General features: G+C 36.8%; 1 protein-coding gene across 1 annotated transcript in view; it reads right to left on the bottom strand.

Annotated features, from left to right (window-relative positions):
• LOC139725050 (centriolin-like) overlaps positions 1-19,476 on the bottom strand; it is a 109,170-nt gene extending 89,694 nt beyond the window's left edge. The window contains exon 1 of the mRNA XM_071636138.1: positions 19,415-19,476. The gene's annotated coding sequence lies outside the window, so the exon portion shown is untranslated. The remainder of the gene's footprint in view (positions 1-19,414) is intronic.
• Between the last annotated feature and the right edge of the window lie 428 nt (positions 19,477-19,904).

The following is a 19,904-nucleotide window of genomic DNA, read 5'->3' as shown; positions in this document are numbered from 1 at the left end:
ATAGAGCTGAGAAAGGAGGACTAACTAGAAATTGTTCTGCAAAATGAAAGTGTGTACAGAGGTACTGAGAATGAAAGGGTTATAGAAAGGGTACTGTAATTTGGATGAGTCTACAAAAGAGCTGGGAATGAATGTGTTATATAAAATGTTTTGGAAAATGAAAGCGTGTACAGATGTACTGAGAATTAAAGGGTTAAGAAAATGGTACTGTAATTTGAATTGATCTATAAATGATCTGAGAATGAAGGGGTTATAGAAATTGTTCTGGAAAATGAAAGTGTGTTCAGAGATACTGAGATACTGAGAATTAAAGGGTTAAGAAAATGGTACTGTAATTTGAATTGATCTATAAAAGATCTGGGAATGAAGGGGTTATATGAATTGTTCTGGGAAATGAAAGTGTGTTCAGAGAAAATGGTACTGTAATTTGAATTGATCTATAAAAGATCTGAGAATGAAGGGGTTATAGAAATTGTTCTGGGAAATGAAAGTGTGTTCAGAGATACTGAGATACTGAGAATTAAAGGGTTAAGAAAATGGTACTGTAATTTGAATTGATCTATAAAAGATCTGAGAATGAAGGGGTTATAGAAATTGTTCTGGGAAATGAAAGTGTGTTCAGAGATACTGAGATACTGAGAATTAAAGGGTTAAGAAAATTGTACTGTAATTTGAATTGATCTATAAAAGATCTGAGAATGAAGGGGTTATAGAAATTGTTCTGGAAAATGAAAGCGTCTCTAGAGGTACAGAAAATTAAAGGGTTAAGAAAATGGAGCTATAAAAATCTGAGAATGACGGGGTTATAGAAATTGTTCTGGGAAATGAAAGTGTGTTCAGAGATACTGAGAATTAAAGGGTTAAGAAAATTGTACTGTAATTTGAATTGATCTATAAAAGATCTGAGAATGAAGGGGTTATAGAAATTGTTCTGGAAAATGAAAGCGTCTCTAGAGGTACAGAAAATTAAAGGGTTAAGAAAATGGAGCTTATAAAAATCTGAGAATGACGGGGTTATAGAAATTGTTCTGGGAAATGAAAGTGTGTTCAGAGATACTGAGAATTAAAGGGTTAAGAAAATGGTACTGTAATTTGAATTGATCTATAAAAGATCTGAGAATGAAGGGGTTATAGAAATTGTTCTGGAAAATGAAAGCATCCATAGAGGTACAGAGAATTAAAGGGTTAAGAAAATGGTACTGTAATTTGAATTGATCTATAAAAGATCTGAGAATGAAGGGGTTATAGAAATTGTTCTGGAAAATGAAAGCGTCTATAGAGGTACAGAGAATTAAAGGGTTAAGAAAATGGAGCTATAAAAATCTGAGAATGACGGGGTTATAGAAATTGTTCTGGAAAATGAAAGCATGTACAGAGGTACTGAGAATTAAAGGGTTATAGAAAGGGTACTGTGATTCGGATGAGTCTACAAAAGAGCTGGGAATGAATGGGTTATATAAAATGTTCTCGAAAATGAAAGCGTGTACAGAGGTACTGAGAATTAAAGGGTTAAGAAAATGGTACTGTAATTTGAATTGATCTATAAAAGATCTGAGAATGAAGGGGTTATAGAAATTGTTCTGGAAAATGAAAGCATCCATAGAGGTACAGAGAATTAAAGGGTTAAGAAAATGGTACTGTAATTTGAATTGATCTATAAAAGATCTGAGAATGAAGGGGTTATAGAAATTGTTCTGGAAAATGAAAGCGTCTATAGAGGTACAGAGAATTAAAGGGTTAAGAAAATGGAGCTATAAAAATCTGAGAATGACGGGGTTATAGAAATTGTTCTGGAAAATGAAAGCATGTACAGAGGTACTGAGAATTAAAGGGTTATAGAAAGGGTACTGTGATTCGGATGAGTCTACAAAAGAGCTGGGAATGAATGGGTTATATAAAATGTTCTCGAAAATGAAAGCGTGTACAGAGGTACTGAGAATTAAAGGGTTGAGAAAATGGTACTGTAATTTGAATTGATCTATAAAAGATCTGAGAATGAAGGGGTTATAGAAATTGTTCTGGAAAATGAAAGTCTCTATAGAGGTACAGAGAATTAAAGGGCTAAGAAAATGGAGCTATAAAAATCTGAGAATGACGGGGTTATAGAAATTGTTCTGGAAAATGAAAGCATGTACAGAGGTACTGAGAATTAAAGGGTTATAGAAAGGGTACTGTGATTCGGATGAGTCTACAAAAGAGCTGAGAATGAATGGGTTATATAAAATGTTCTGGAAAATGAAAGCGTGTACAGAGGTACTGAGAATTAAAGGGTTAAGAAAATGGTACTGTAATTTGAATTGATCGGTAAAAGATCTGAGAATGAAGGGGTTATAGAAATTGTTCTGGGAAATTAGCGTGTACAGAGGTACTGAGAATTAAAGGGTTATAGAAAGGGTACTGTGATTCGGATGAGTCTACAAAAAGCTGGGAATGAATGGGTTATATAAAATATTCTGGAAAATGAAAGCGTGTACAGAGGTACTGAGAATTAAAGGGTTATGAAAGTGGTACTGTATTTTGAATTGATCTATAAAAGATCTGAGAATGAAGGGGTTATAGAAATTGTTCTGCAAAATGAAAGCGTTTTCAGAGGTACTGAGAATTAAAGGGTTATAGAAAGGGCACTGTGATTCGGATGAGTCTACAAAAGAGCTGGGAATGAATGGGTTATAGAAATTGTTCTGGGAAATGAAATGGTGTACACAGGTACTGAGAAATAAAGGGTTAAGAAAATGGTACCGTAATTTGAATTGATCTGTAAAAGATCTGAGAATCAAGGGGTTATAGAAATTGTTCTGGGAAATGAAAGTGTGTTCAGAAGTACTGAGAATTAAAGGGTTAAGAAAATGGTACTGTAATTTGAATTGATCTATAAAAGATCTGAGAATGAAGGGGTTATAGAAATTGTTCTGGGAAATGAAAGTGTGTTCAGAGATACTGAGATACTGAGAATTAAAGGGTTAAGAAAATGGTACTGTAATTTGAATTGATCGGTAAAAGATCTGAGAATGAAGGGGTTATAGAAATTGTTCTGGGAAATTAGCGTGTACAGAGGTACTGAGAATTAAAGGGTTATAGAAAGGGTACTGTGATTCGGATGAGTCTACAAAAAGCTGGGAATGAATGGGTTATATAAAATATTCTGGAAAATGAAAGCGTGTACAGAGGTACTGAGAATTAAAGGGTTATGAAAGTGGTACTGTATTTTGAATTGATCTATAAAAGATCTGAGAATGAAGGGGTTATAGAAATTGTTCTGCAAAATGAAAGCGTTTTCAGAGGTACTGAGAATTAAAGGGTTATAGAAAGGGCACTCTGATTCGGATGAGTCTACAAAAGAGCTGGGAATGAATGGGTTATAGAAATTGTTCTGGGAAATGAAATGGTGTACACAGGTACTGAGAAATAAAGGGTTAAGAAAATGGTACCGTAATTTGAATTGATCTGTAAAAGATCTGAGAATCAAGGGGTTATAGAAATTGTTCTGGGAAATGAAAGTGTGTTCAGAAGTACTGAGAATTAAAGGGTTAAGAAAATGGTACTGTAATTTGAATTGATCTATAAAAGATCTGAGAATGAAGGGGTTATAGAAATTGTTCTGGGAAATGAAAGTGTGTTCAGAGATACTGAGATACTGAGAATTAAAGGGTTAAGAAAATGGTACTGTAATTTGAATTGATCTATAAAAGATCTGAGAATGAAGGGGTTATAGAAATTGTTCTGGAAAATGAAAGCATCCATAGAGGTACAGAGAATTAAAGGGTTAAGAAAATGGTACTGTAATTTGAATTGATCTATAAAAGATCTGAGAATGAAGGGGTTATAGAAATTGTTCTGGGAAATGAAAGTGTGTTCAGAGACACTGAGAATTAAAGGGTTAAGAAAATTGTACTGTAATTTGAATTGATCTATAAAAGATCTGAGAATGAAGGGGTTATAGAAATTGTTCTGGAAAATGAAAGCGCCGAAAGAGGTACAGAGAATTAAAGGGTTAAGAAAATTGTACTGTAATTTCAATGGATCTATAATAGAGCTGAGAAAGGAGGACTAACTAGAAATTGTTCTGCAAAATGAAAGTGTGTACAGAGGTACTGAGAATGAAAGGGTTATAGAAAGGGTACTGTAATTTGGATGAGTCTACAAAAGAGCTGGGAATGAATGTGTTATATAAAATGTTTTGGAAAATGAAAGCGTGTACAGATGTACTGAGAATTAAAGGGTTAAGAAAATGGTACTGTAATTTGAATTGATCTATAAATGATCTGAGAATGAAGGGGTTATAGAAATTGTTCTGGAAAATGAAAGTGTGTTCAGAGATACTGAGATACTGAGAATTAAAGGGTTAAGAAAATGGTACTGTAATTTGAATTGATCTATAAATGATCTGAGAATGAAGGGGTTATAGAAATTGTTCTGGAAAATGAAAGTGTGTTCAGAGATACTGAGATACTGAGAATTAAAGGGTTAAGAAAATGGTACTGTAATTTGAATTGATCTATAAAAGATCTGGGAATGAAGGGGTTATAGAAATTGTTCTGGGAAATGAAAGTGTGTTCAGAGAAAATGGTACTGTAATTTGAATTGATCTATAAAAGATCTGAGAATGAAGGGGTTATAGAAATTGTTCTGGGAAATGAAAGTGTGTTCAGAGATACTGAGATACTGAGAATTAAAGGGTTAAGAAAATGGTACTGTAATTTGAATTGATCTATAAAAGATCTGAGAATGAAGGGGTTATAGAAATTGTTCTGGGAAATGAAAGTGTGTTCAGAGATACTGAGATACTGAGAATTAAAGGGTTAAGAAAATTGTACTGTAATTTGAATTGATCTATAAAAGATCTGAGAATGAAGGGGTTATAGAAATTGTTCTGGAAAATGAAAGCGTCTCTAGAGGTACAGAAAATTAAAGGGTTAAGAAAATGGAGCTTATAAAAATCTGAGAATGACGGGGTTATAGAAATTGTTCTGGGAAATGAAAGTGTGTTCAGAGATACTGAGAATTAAAGGGTTAAGAAAATGGTACTGTAATTTGAATTGATCTATAAAAGATCTGAGAATGAAGGGGTTATAGAAATTGTTCTGGAAAATGAAAGCATCCATAGAGGTACAGAGAATTAAAGGGTTAAGAAAATGGTACTGTAATTTGAATTGATCTATAAAAGATCTGAGAATGAAGGGGTTATAGAAATTGTTCTGGAAAATGAAAGCGTCTATAGAGGTACAGAGAATTAAAGGGTTAAGAAAATGGAGCTATAAAAATCTGAGAATGACGGGGTTATAGAAATTGTTCTGGAAAATGAAAGCATGTACAGAGGTACTGAGAATTAAAGGGTTATAGAAAGGGTACTGTGATTCGGATGAGTCTACAAAAGAGCTGGGAATGAATGGGTTATATAAAATGTTCTCGAAAATGAAAGCGTGTACAGAGGTACTGAGAATTAAAGGGTTAAGAAAATGGTACTGTAATTTGAATTGATCTATAAAAGATCTGAGAATGAAGGGGTTATAGAAATTGTTCTGGAAAATGAAAGCATCCATAGAGGTACAGAGAATTAAAGGGTTAAGAAAATGGTACTGTAATTTGAATTGATCTATAAAAGATCTGAGAATGAAGGGGTTATAGAAATTGTTCTGGAAAATGAAAGCGTCTATAGAGGTACAGAGAATTAAAGGGTTAAGAAAATGGAGCTATAAAAATCTGAGAATGACGGGGTTATAGAAATTGTTCTGGAAAATGAAAGCATGTACAGAGGTACTGAGAATTAAAGGGTTATAGAAAGGGTACTGTGATTCGGATGAGTCTACAAAAGAGCTGGGAATGAATGGGTTATATAAAATGTTCTCGAAAATGAAAGCGTGTACAGAGGTACTGAGAATTAAAGGGTTGAGAAAATGGTACTGTAATTTGAATTGATCTATAAAAGATCTGAGAATGAAGGGGTTATAGAAATTGTTCTGGAAAATGAAAGTCTCTATAGAGGTACAGAGAATTAAAGGGCTAAGAAAATGGAGCTATAAAAATCTGAGAATGACGGGGTTATAGAAATTGTTCTGGAAAATGAAAGCATGTACAGAGGTACTGAGAATTAAAGGGTTATAGAAAGGGTACTGTGATTCGGATGAGTCTACAAAAGAGCTGAGAATGAATGGGTTATATAAAATGTTCTGGAAAATGAAAGCGTGTACAGAGGTACTGAGAATTAAAGGGTTAAGAAAATGGTACTGTAATTTGAATTGATCGGTAAAAGATCTGAGAATGAAGGGGTTATAGAAATTGTTCTGGGAAATTAGCGTGTACAGAGGTACTGAGAATTAAAGGGTTATAGAAAGGGTACTGTGATTCGGATGAGTCTACAAAAAGCTGGGAATGAATGGGTTATATAAAATATTCTGGAAAATGAAAGCGTGTACAGAGGTACTGAGAATTAAAGGGTTATGAAAGTGGTACTGTATTTTGAATTGATCTATAAAAGATCTGAGAATGAAGGGGTTATAGAAATTGTTCTGCAAAATGAAAGCGTTTTCAGAGGTACTGAGAATTAAAGGGTTATAGAAAGGGCACTGTGATTCGGATGAGTCTACAAAAGAGCTGGGAATGAATGGGTTATAGAAATTGTTCTGGGAAATGAAATGGTGTACACAGGTACTGAGAAATAAAGGGTTAAGAAAATGGTACCGTAATTTGAATTGATCTGTAAAAGATCTGAGAATCAAGGGGTTATAGAAATTGTTCTGGGAAATGAAAGTGTGTTCAGAAGTACTGAGAATTAAAGGGTTAAGAAAATGGTACTGTAATTTGAATTGATCTATAAAAGATCTGAGAATGAAGGGGTTATAGAAATTGTTCTGGGAAATGAAAGTGTGTTCAGAGATACTGAGAATTAAAGGGTTAAGAAAATGGTACTGTAATTTGAATTGATCTATAAAATATCTGAGAATGAAGGGGTTATAGAAATTGTTCTGGAAAATGAAAGCGTCTATAGAGGTACAGAGAATTAAAGGGTTAAGAAAATGGAGCTATAAAAATCTGAGAATGACGGGGTTATAGAAATTGTTCTGGAAAATGAAAGCATGTACAGAGGTACTGAGAATTAAAGGGTTATAGAAAGGGTACTGTGATTCGGATGAGTCTACAAAAGAGCTGGGAATGAATGGGTTATATAAAATGTTTTGGAAAATGAAAGCGTGTACAGATGTACTGAGAATTAAAGGGTTAAGAAAATGGTACTGTAATTTGAATCGATCTGTAAAAGATCTGAGAATGAAGGGGTTATAGAAATTGTTCTGGGAAATGAAAGTGTGTTCAGAGGTACTGAGAATTAAAGGGTTAAGAAAATGGTACTGTAATTTGAATTGATCTATAAAAGATCTGAGAATGAAGGGGTTATAGAAATTGTTCTGGGAAATGAAAGTGTGTTCAGAGATACTGAGATACTGAGAATTAAAGGGTTAAGAAAATGGTACTGTAATTTGAATTGATCTATAAAAGATCTGAGAATGAAGGGGTTATAGAAATTGTTCTGGGAAATGAAAGTGTGTTCAGAGGGACTGAGAATTAAAGGGTTAAGAAAATGGTACTGTAATTTGAATTGATCTATAAAAGATCTGAGAATGAAGGGGTTATAGAAATTGTTCTGGGAAATGAAAGTGTGTTCAGAGATACTGAGATACTGAGAATTAAAGGGTTAAGAAAATGGTACTGTAATTTGAATTGATCTATAAAAGATCTGAGAATGAAGGGGTTATAGAAATTGTTCTGGAAAATGAAAGTCTCTATAGAGGTACAGAGAATTAAAGGGCTAAGAAAATAGAGCTATAAAAATCTGAGAATGACGGGGTTATAGAAATTGTTCTGGAGGTTATAGAAATTGTTCTGGAAAATGAAAGCATGTACAGAGGTACTGAGAATTAAAGGGTTATAGAAAGGGTACTGTGATTCGGATGAGTCTACAAAAGAGCTGAGAATGAATGGGTTATATAAAATGTTCTGGAAAATGAAAGCGTGTACAGAGGTACTGAGAATTAAAGGGTTAAGAAAATGGTACTTTAATTTGAATTGATCGGTAAAAGATCTGAGAATGAAGGGGTTATAGAAATTGTTCTGGGAAATTAGCGTGTACAGAGGTACTGAGAATTAAAGGGTTATAGAAAGGGCACTCTGATTCGGATGAGTCTACAAAAGAGCTGGGAATGAATGGGTTATAGAAATTGTTCTGGGAAATGAAATGGTGTACACAGGTACTGAGAAATAAAGGGTTAAGAAAATGGTACCGTAATTTGAATTGATCTGTAAAAGATCTGAGAATCAAGGGGTTATAGAAATTGTTCTGGGAAATGAAAGTGTGTTCAGAAGTACTGAGAATTAAAGGGTTAAGAAAATGGTACTGTAATTTGAATTGATCTATAAAAGATCTGAGAATGAAGGGGTTATAGAAATTGTTCTGGGAAATGAAAGTGTGTTCAGAGATACTGAGATACTGAGAATTAAAGGGTTAAGAAAATGGTACTGTAATTTGAATTGATCTATAAAAGATCTGAGAATGAAGGGGTTATAGAAATTGTTCTGGGAAATGAAAGTGTGTTCAGAGGGACTGAGAATTAAAGGGTTAAGAAAATGGTACTGTAATTTGAATTGATCTATAAAAGATCTGAGAATGAAGGGGTTATAGAAATTGTTCTGGGAAATGAAAGTGTGTTCAGAGATACTGAGATACTGAGAATTAAAGGGTTAAGAAAATGGTACTGTAATTTGAATTGATCTATAAAAGATCTGAGAATGAAGGGGTTATAGAAATTGTTCTGGAAAATGAAAGTCTCTATAGAGGTACAGAGAATTAAAGGGCTAAGAAAATAGAGCTATAAAAATCTGAGAATGACGGGGTTATAGAAATTGTTCTGGAGGTTATAGAAATTGTTCTGGAAAATGAAAGCATGTACAGAGGTACTGAGAATTAAAGGGTTATAGAAAGGGTACTGTGATTCGGATGAGTCTACAAAAGAGCTGAGAATGAATGGGTTATATAAAATGTTCTGGAAAATGAAAGCGTGTACAGAGGTACTGAGAATTAAAGGGTTAAGAAAATGGTACTTTAATTTGAATTGATCGGTAAAAGATCTGAGAATGAAGGGGTTATAGAAATTGTTCTGGGAAATTAGCGTGTACAGAGGTACTGAGAATTAAAGGGTTATAGAAAGGGTACTGTGATTCGGATGAGTCTACAAAAAGCTGGGAATGAATGGGTTATATAAAATATTCTGGAAAATGAAAGCGTGTACAGAGGTACTGAAAATTAAAGGGTTATGAAAGTGGTACTGTATTTTGAATTGATCTATAAAAGATCTGAGAATGAAGGGGTTATAGAAATTGTTCTGCAAAATGAAAGCGTTTTCAGAGGTACTGAGAATTAAAGGGTTATAGAAAGGGTACTGTGATTCGGATGAGTCTACAAAAGAGCTGGGAATGAATGGGTTATAGAAATTGTTCTGGGAAATGAAATGGTGTACACAGGTACTGAGAAATAAAGGGTTAAGAAAATGGTACCGTAATTTGAATTGATCTGTAAAAGATCTGAGAATCAAGGGGTTATAGAAATTGTTCTGGGAAATGAAAGTGTGTTCAGAGGTACTGAGAATTAAAGGGTTAAGAAAATGGTACTGTAATTTGAATTGATCTATAAAAGATCTGAGAATGAAGGGGTTATAGAAATTGTTCTGGGAAATGAAAGTGTGTTCAGAGATACTGAGAATTAAAGGGTTAAGAAAATGGTACTGTAATTTGAATTGATCTATAAAAGATCTGAGAATGAAGGGGTTATAGAAATTGTTCTGGAAAATGAAAGCGTCTATAGAGGTACAGAGAATTAAAGGGTTAAGAAAATGGAGCTATAAAAATCTGAGAATGACAGGGTTATAGAAATTGTTCTGGAAAATGAAAGCATGTACAGAGGTACTGAGAATTAAAGGGTTATAGAAAGGGTACTGTGATTTCCCAGAACAATTTCTATAACCCCTTCATTCTCAGATCTTTTACAGATCAATTCAAATTACAGTACCTGTGTACACCATTTCATTTTCCAGAACATTTTATATAACCCATTCATTGCCAGCTCTTTTGTAGACTCATCCGAATCACAGTACCCTTTCTATAACCCTTTAATTCTCAGTACCTCTGTACATGCTTTCATTTTCCAGAACAATTTCTATAACCCCGTCATTGTCAGATTTTTATAGCTCCATTTTCTTAACCCTTTAATTCTCTGTACCTCTATAGACGCTTTCATTTTCCAGAACAATTTCTATAACCCCTTCATTCTCAGATCTTTTATAGATCAATTCAAATTACAGTACCATTTTCTTAACCCTTTAATTCTCAATATCTCAGTATCTCTGAACACACTTTCATTTCCCAGAACAATTTCTATAACCCCTTCATTCTCAGATCTTTTATAGATCAATTCAAATTACAGTACCATTTTCTTAACCCTTTAATTCTCAGTACCTCTGAACACACTTTCATTTCCCAGAACAATTTCTATAACCCCTTCATTCTCAGATCTTTTATAGATCAATTGAAATTACAGTACCATTTTCTTAACCCTTTATTTCTCAGTACCTCTGAACACGCTTTCATTTCCCAGAACAATTTCTATAACCCCTTCATTCTCAGATCTTTTACAGATCAATTCAAATTACAGTACCATTTTCTTAACCCTTTAATTCTCAGTACATCTGTACATGCTTTCATTTTCCAGAACAATTTCTATAACCCCGTCATTCTCAGATTTTTATAGCTCCATTTTCTTAACCCTTTAATTCTCTGTACCTCTACAGACGCTTTCATTTTCCAGAACAATTTCTATAACCCCTTCATTCTCAGATCTTTTATAGATCAATTCAAATTACAGTACCATTTTCTTAACCCTTTAATTCTCAGTACCTGTGTACACCATTTCATTTCCCAGAACAATTTCTATAACCCATTCATTGCCAGCTCTTTTGTAGACTCATCCGAATCACAGTACCCTTTCTATAACCCTTTAATTCTCAGTACCTCTGTACATGCTTTCATTTTCCAGAACAATTTCTATAACCCCTTCATTCTCAGATCTTTTATAGATCAATTCAAATTACAGTACCATTTTCTTAACCCTTTAATTCTCAGTACCTCTGAACACACTTTCATTTCCCCAGAACAATTTCTATAACCCCTTCATTCTCAGATCTTTTATAGATCAATTCAAATTACAGTACCATTTTCCTAACCCTTTATTTCTCAGTACCTGTGTACACCATTTCATTTCCCAGAACAATTTCTATAACCCATTCATTCCCAGCTCTTTTGTAGACTCATCCGAATCACAGTACCCTTTCTATAACCCTTTAATTCTCAGTACCTCTGTACATGCTTTCATTTTCCAGAACAATTTCTATAACCCCGTCATTCTCAGATTTTTATAGCTCTATTTTCTGAACCCTTTAATTCTCTGTACCTCTGAACACACTTTCATTTCCCAGAACAATTTCTATAACCCCTTTATTCTCAGATCTTTTATAGATCAATTCAAATTACAGTACCATTTTCTTAACCCTTTAATTCTCAGTATCTCTGAACACACTTTCATTTCCCAGAACAATTTCTATAACCCCTCCATTCTCAGATCTTTTATAGATCAATTCAAATTACAGTACCATTTTCTTAACCCTTTAATTCTCAGTACCTCTGTACATGCTTTCATTTTCCAGAACAATTTCTATAACCCCTTCATTCTCAGATCTTTTATAGATCAATTCAAATTACAGTACCATTTTCTTAACCCTTTAATTCTCAGTATCTCAGTATCTCTGAACACACTTTCATTTCCCAGAACAATTTCTATAACCCCTTCATTCTCAGATCTTTTATAGATCAATTCAAATTACAGTACCATTTTCTTAACCCTTTAATTCTCAGTACCTCTGAACACACTTTCATTTCCCAGAACAATTTCTACAACCCCTTCATTCTCAGATCTTTTATAGATCAATTCAAATTACAGTACCATTTTCTTAACCCTTTATTTCTCAGTACCTCTGAACACGCTTTCATTTCCCAGAACAATTTCTATAACCCCTTCATTCTCAGATCTTTTACAGATCAATTCAAATTACAGTACCATTTTCTTAACCCTTTAATTCTCAGTACATCTGTACACGCTTTCATTTTCCAAAACATTTTATATAACCCATTCATTCCCAGCTCTTTTGTAGACTCATCCAAATTACAGTACCCTTTCTATAACCCTTTCATTCTCAGTACCTCTGTACACACTTTCATTTTGCAGAACAATTTCTAGTTAGTCCTCCTTTCTCAGCTCTATTATAGATCCATTGAAATTACAGTACAATTTTCTTAACCCTTTAATTCTCTGTACCTCTATAGACGCTTTCATTTTCCAGAACAATTTCTATAACCCCTTCATTCTCAGATCTTTTATAGATCAATTCAAATTACAGTACCATTTTCTTAACCCTTTAATTCTCAGTATCTCTGAACACACTTTCATTACCCAGAACAATTTCTATAACCCCTTCATTCTCAGATCTTTTATAGATCAATTCAAATTACAGTACCATTTTCTTAACCCTTTAATTCTCAGTACCTCTGAACACCCTTTCATTTCCCAGAACAATTTCTATAACCCCTTCATTCTCAGATCTTTTACAGATCAATTCAAATTACAGTACCATTTTCTTAACCCTTAAATTCTCAGTACCTGTGTACACCATTTCATTTTCCAGAACATTTTATATAACCCATTCATTGCCAGCTCTGTTGTAGACTCATCCGAATCACAGTACCCTTTCTATAACCCTTTAATTCTCTGTACCTCTGAACATCACAGTACCCTTTCTATAACCCTTTAATTCTCTGTACCTCTGAACATGCTTTCATTTTCCAGAACAATTTCTATAACCCCGTCATTCTCAGATTTTTATAGCTCCATTTTCTTAACCCTTTAATTCTCAGTATCTCTGAACACACTTTCATTACCCAGAACAATTTCTATAACCCCTTCATTCTCAGATCTTTTATAGATCAATTCAAATTACAGTACCATTTTCTTAACCCTTTAATTCTCAGTATCTCTGAACACACTTTCATTTCCCAGAACAATTTCTATAACCCCTTCATTCTCAGATCTTTTATAGATCAATTCAAATTACAGTACCATTTTCTTAACCCTTTAATTCTCAGTACCTCTGAACACGGTTTCATTTCCCAGAACAATTTCTATAACCCCTTCATTCTCAGATCTTTTATAGATCAATTCAAATTACAGTACCATTTTCTTAACCCTTTATTTCTCAGTACCTGTGTACACCATTTCATTTCCCAGAACAATTTCTATAACCCATTCATTGCCAGCTCTTTTGTAGACTCATCCGAATCACAGTACCCTTTCTATAACCCTTTAATTCTCAGTACCTCTGTACATGCTTTCATTTTCCAGAACAATTTCTATAACCCCGTCATTCTCAGATCTTTTATAGATCTGAGAATGGAGGGGTTATAGAAATTGTTCTGGGAAATGAAAGTGTGTTCAGAGATACTGAGAATTAAAGGGTTAAGAAAATGGTACTGTAATTTGAATTGATCTATAAAAGATCTGAGAATGAAGGGGTTATAGAAATTGTTCTGGGAAATGAAAGTCTGTTCAGAGGTACAGAGAATTAAAGGGTTAAGAAAATGGAGCTATAAAAATCTTAGAATGACGGGGTTATAGAAATTGTTCTGGAAAATGAAAGCATGTACAGAGGTACTGAGAATTAAAGGGTTATAGAAAGGGTACTGTGATTCGGATGAGTCCACAAAAGAGCTGGCAATGAATGGGTTATATAAAATGTTCTGTAAAATGAAATGGTGTACACGGGTAGTGACAATTTAAGGGTTAAGACTAGAAATGTCGCTATGGCGACTGGTATGCCTCCGCCATAATGCATGGTTTTCCAAATAGGTCTAAAGCACAATGTCTTGACAATGTGTGATGACAGTTTCACATAACTGGCAAAATATTAAAATGACAGGTTTGTCACACATGCATTGAATGTTCGCTTTCCTTGAACTAGGTTTATTTGGATTAATGGCTATACTGTCTAATAAGAGTGCAGGTATCTGGGGATTTGTACCCAACTTTTGACCCTTTTATAAGTTTAAAGCAGAAGTGAAATTTAACACTTTCACTTGACCTTTGACCTTTTGGCCTTTGACTTTTGACAAGAAACTTCCCAGAGAATCTGTATTGGGTAATAAATGCATACACTAAGTTTCAAGAAAAAAATCCTGCTGGCATTGCATAGATAAGAGGGAAATAATGGCATTTTGATGAGTGGACCTTGACCTTTGACCCATGACCTTTGACCCATGACCCCTAAATTGATCACTGCCAGTCAGTGCATGTATATATACTAAGTTCCATGAAGATACCTTGAAATATCTGTGAGATATGGAGAAAAAAGTGAAATTTTAACATTTTCACTTGACCTTTGACCCTTGACCTTTGACCTCATGACCCAAAACTCTCTCTGGGGAATCTTTATTTGATAGTTCATGTACACACCAAGTTTCAAGAAAATACCTTCAGGCATTGCAGAGATATAGGGGAAATAGTATAATTCTGAGCATTTGACCTTGACCTTTTGACCTTTGACCTTGAGCGTGTGCACCCAAAAGTTGATAGGCACAACTTCACCCACTCATACATATACATGCCAAGTTTCATTAGGATACCTCTCACAGTTTTTTAGATACGCTGTCCACAAAATTGATTACGGACGGACAACCCGAAAACATAATGCCTCCGGCGACACTTCGTGGCGGAGGCATAAAAATCATGTGTTAGTCAAGGGCTTAATAAAACACAATCATTTGAATAAACAGCACACATTGATTTGCATGCCTAATCACAATGGAGTTACAAACTTGGTCTGATCAAGTGTTGCCGTTGCATTGCACTGGGGCTTCTTCAGTTAAGTGTTTGAAAGTTGCTGAAATGAATTATAAAGTTTGTTGCAGGTTGCAGCACAAAACAGCCATTATCTTTGGGCTTCTGTATGGTTGGCTATGTGGGTTTGTTTGGGGGAATAAGTGAAAAAAAAAGGAGACTTCAAAAGTTTTTGCTTGCCTAATTTGGGAAAGCATTTACCAATACTTGCCCAAATTTGATTTACACTTGCCCCAGGCAAGTGCTTATATAGCACCCTGCATTATGCATAGGCTAAGTAAAAATAGGTGCATGAAACATGATGTATGGGACAGAATCCCAACAATTTTTTTTTTTTTTTTTTAAAGGTAAGTTTGATGGTCCACAATGACACACATCATCATTACTCCTAGCCTGACCAGACGCTGTGCAAAGCACAGCGTCAGACAGACGGGGCCTCGCCATCAAAGTGGGGAACCACAACACACTACAAAACTTATAACAATTTATACATTACTTATAGACGTTTGTACCTTTCTCACGTAAAGTGCATGCTTATATTACAGAAAGTACTTAAGTCCATAGAGAGCCCTCACGATAAGTCCATTGAAAAAAAAAATGACACTCTCTAGCGCAATCCCCGACTGTCGCTACGTCGGGGTTCATTGTTGCAGAATTCAAAATGGCACGTTGACCACTCAGCAAATGCAAACTATGCGTGCACGTGCGTGGCTGGAAGTGCAGCGATCTACTGCGTGCGTGCGCCTTTTTAGCAGCACGGTTGACAGCGTGACCTTTAAAATTGCATTCCCGATCGCGTGAACTCCCGATTATCAGTTGTACCGTTCGCACATGCTGCATACGCGTATAATCTTCATTTTCGGTAAGTTGTGAAATGTGATGTCAATATTATCCATGACTATACAGACTTCTTAGCCACAAGAGGGGAAAAAGGCAAGAGTCTCACACCAGAAAAATAAAATTGGGCAGCTCTACTGGCTCTGAGGCTCATTTCATACAGAGATTGGCATTAGACAGTGTACAAGCCATGCAATAAAAAAATGCTGTGTACAGAAATCGCCTCCCGTGTATGTGCAAGCTTGCTCTGAAAATCCCATAGCTTGCATGGCTTGCGCGCTGTCTGCGCTGGATGCATTGGAATGCTTGCAGGAAAGGTGCCCAAAGGCTGGTGGGTGGCGGAATTCACAAAGAAAGTGAACCCGTTTTCCGTAATACCGTACCTACAAAGTGACTAGTTTGCTGACAAATTTCAAGTACCCACCTACTCTATCTCTCAGTACTGGAATAGTAATTTGGAAATATATGCAGAAGATCAGGTTAGTTCTGATTTTATTTTTCTCTCTACGAATATTTGTAAAATTATGTCAGACTTCACTTTCATGGGGCTGACTCATGAGTGGAGAGGTGAGAGCCGCAGAAAGAAATGTGTATGGTAACTCTACTACACATCGACCACCCTTTATGAAACCGACAACTAGTTTTGGGCGCACAGTAACGCTTAGTACGCACTGCACGCGCAGAGCACATAAAAATGTATTGGCTTTGACTGTTGATGAGGATGTGTGGGGAAAATGAAAATTCACTGTTCATTAATGGTTTAAATCAAAGACAAAATTTCCAATTGATATTTTAACCAAATCGTAATGTAATGTCAATGCATTTTCTAAAAAGCTTCGTACAACACAGTGTTCAATACAACTCGGTTTGTGTGCATTGTCAAAACAAAAATAGCGGTCGATCTAAAAAAGGAGCGGTACCGCGGAGAGCTGAAAAGAGGGCAATTGTGCACTTTATGGCCTATAATATATTTTATTATCGGTACCTCATTCGCCGTGTGCCAAGGTGATATCCCATGAACCACCCCGCACTAAGCAGCTGGTGAGCTTCTCTCGCTGTATGGAACGCCGTTTGACAAGTGATAAAGGTCACTAAAAGCCCCTGCTCACTCACTGCGCTAGCTGACACATCGAACACTGTGCCATCGCGATTTCGCGTGCTTTTGCTCTCCGCTGCAGGATTACCGAGCTTTACATGTGTTGCATCTCAGAAAATTGCCATGATCATGGCACAAAGTGTGAGAAAGTTGGCAGTATTCTGTGATACAATAGATTCCATTTTTGAACATCCTAGCTTGCGCCAGCTCGCCACAACAGTTCCTTGAATATTTTCACGCCTCTTCATCCTTCCCGATCCGACCCCATCACAAATCGCGCAAACCAACCACGCGGTTGAGGCCTGTGTGTGTGTGTGTGTGTGTCCATGTAGTGGCTGCCCGTAAATCGGTAGAGCATATATAGAGTAAAATATCCCGTTTGCGGCAGTTTAAGCATTGTTAAGGGTTTTTCCAACTTGTAAACAAATCAGGCAAATTATTTTCAACCATTCCATATATCATAGACAAGATTATTCATTAACGCAATTGTTTTCATGAAAGAAATTTACCATTGACCAACGCAGTTTTCATGATTTACGAGGGCAAAACCCGGCACAATTTTCGCCGATAAGGGCGATATGCGACGTAGTATTTCTGCTTGCGGCACGATGTACAATCCCTATGCAATACGCGCGTGCTCCGCGATCTTTAGCTGAACGCCTTCACATGTCTCGCGAACATTGCGTAAGCGCCAATTCCTATTGCGAAAGCACGTGAAAATAGCGTGCGCACATGCATTGGCCGCAAACAAGATCGCAATTCTGGCGGTGTTGTTGATGTCTTTCTCGTGTTTTTGTCATTTTTTTTCGATGGTAACATCCACTTTCCGAAAAAAATGGCGGGCCATATCGGCTCGCGAAAATTCTATTTTACGTGAGGATATGTTTTCAAAATCCATGAACATCGAGAAAACAACAAAAAATCCCGTTTCTTGGACCATTGTTTCTTAACTGTTATGTTAAGAAGTACCGAAAATTTCATTTTGGATGCGATATGTTGTCATTTAGGTGAGAAAATTTCACTTTCGTCAGAGATCGTGCCCATTTTATCGGTTGGTTTTTGTTGATTGCTAGTGTGTTAGTATATGTGTAGTGTGCATGTAACTGTGCAATGCTGTGTTTAGCTATATATTACCGTGTATGTTGTACCTGCCGCGAACGGCTGCACGGCCGCTTACTGACGAAGTTACTCTATACACTTCGCATGGTGCCTGGTCGGCTTCGTTAAAACATAACTGTGTAGAGGAAATAAATGCTTACAGTCTGACCAATCGGGATAGATTTCAGGGTTTTTTATTATCATTTCACAGAATAATTTCGCCAGGGCCGCGAGCGGACATATGTCCTCCGCAATAGGTTAATTAGTGATTCCCTGCTTAAGATTTAACACAAAATTCGTTCATTTAAAAATCATGATTGAAGCACGAAAGTTTACCACTCGTTGCGTTTCGTTGCGTGCCAATGCACTACTGCCACTAGGGTATGCTCGCCCTTGATCATGCCGCGCCGCGCAGGGAAGGGCATTAGAGCAACCATGTGGCGTACCGTAAGAACTTTCATCACTCACATGCACGTTGACACATTCACATACACTGCATCCCAACGCAAAATCTCACACACATGATGTACGGTATATGTACACAGTACAGCTGAGTGCAGTGCCGGAAGACCCGCTGTCGACCCACGGTGCCTGATAGGTACTGCCGGCTGCCCCAGTCACATAGACATCCCGGATCACCCCGGATCTGATCCGTGGAGAGATCCGTATTGACGCCGGGAGGCCAACACGGCAACTTTTGGAGGTCAAAAACATCCGGCGTCATCCGGGGATTGCCGTGTTGGCAGAGCAATCCGAGGTGGTCCGTGCAGCTGCCGTGTTGATCAGTGTAGCTGCCGTGTTGATCCGTGTAGATGCCATGTTTGTCCGTGTAGACGCCGCGTTTGTCCGTGTAGACGCCGCGCTCTTCCGGCCTTATCCGTGTAGGTGCCATGTTGATACCATGTGTACAGTCATACCAAAATCCCGGATCTTCCCGGATCTCCCCGGATCACCGTGTAGATCCTTGAGCATCCGTGTTTAGGATCTATATATCATGTGACTGGGGCATACTCGAATTCGCACACACTGCTCGATTAGGGTAAAATCTCGCACCGATAATATAGGGCCGTAAAGTGCACAATTGCCGAAAAGAGGACACTCAAGTTCGACGGCGATATTTTTGCACTGAAACGTCTTCGAATTGAACGTTAGGTCTAACCAGGTTACTAGACCTAGGTGGGTCTAGTAGATGTAAACTAACGTTACACAGTATTTCAATAACACGTATTTGAACACGCGGGACTGAAGTACTGACTTGGTGAATCAGACTACCACCTTTCTAGCTCTAGTTCATGGTTCGAGCCTGTCAAAACTCAAATCTAAATGCTATTTGAAGTAAAATTACATAAACCTGTCTACATATACTAAGTACTAATATTTGAAACATCGATTTTCTTTACCTGCTATAGGTTATCCATCACACAAAACAGGGAGCTTGTGCATGATGCAGCATCGGTTTGGTCTTCCTTCGTGTGTTCAAATCACACGTTCTGTGGTTCAAATCCGCGACGCGCGGCCGTATACAGTGCGCGAGGCCGAGAGGCCGTGCTCAAACGGCGGATCGGTCCGGAGCGGTGGATCATCGGAGCCGTTAAAAATGCCGCCCGCTGCACGTACGGTCTGCTGATCTTGCGATGTGATGTCCTTGCTAGGCAGCTAGGATGCCCGATGGGGCCTTCGACTGACCAGCCTCGGGGCCACGCAGGGCAAGGTGTCTGTTGCGGGCTCTTTGATCAGCGGCCCAGAGCTCGATCGATTGGCGCAAAGCGACCGTGTACCACCACAGCAGTGTCAGCACCAGCTCGAGAGAGGTTTTGTTGCTGTTGTTGTTGTTGTTTTTTTTTACGCCTGAATGGACTTCTCGATCCCAGCTGACAAAGAGACCCACAA

This window comes from Diadema antillarum, unplaced genomic scaffold, assembly GCF_040938485.1.
Source record: "Diadema antillarum isolate AM-2024a unplaced genomic scaffold, OU_Dant_1.0 seq00000014_RagTag, whole genome shotgun sequence".
NCBI lineage: Eukaryota > Metazoa > Echinodermata > Echinoidea > Diadematoida > Diadematidae > Diadema > Diadema antillarum.
Note: the sequence above shows the minus strand (reverse complement) of the source record. Positions and strands in the feature narration are given on the sequence as shown.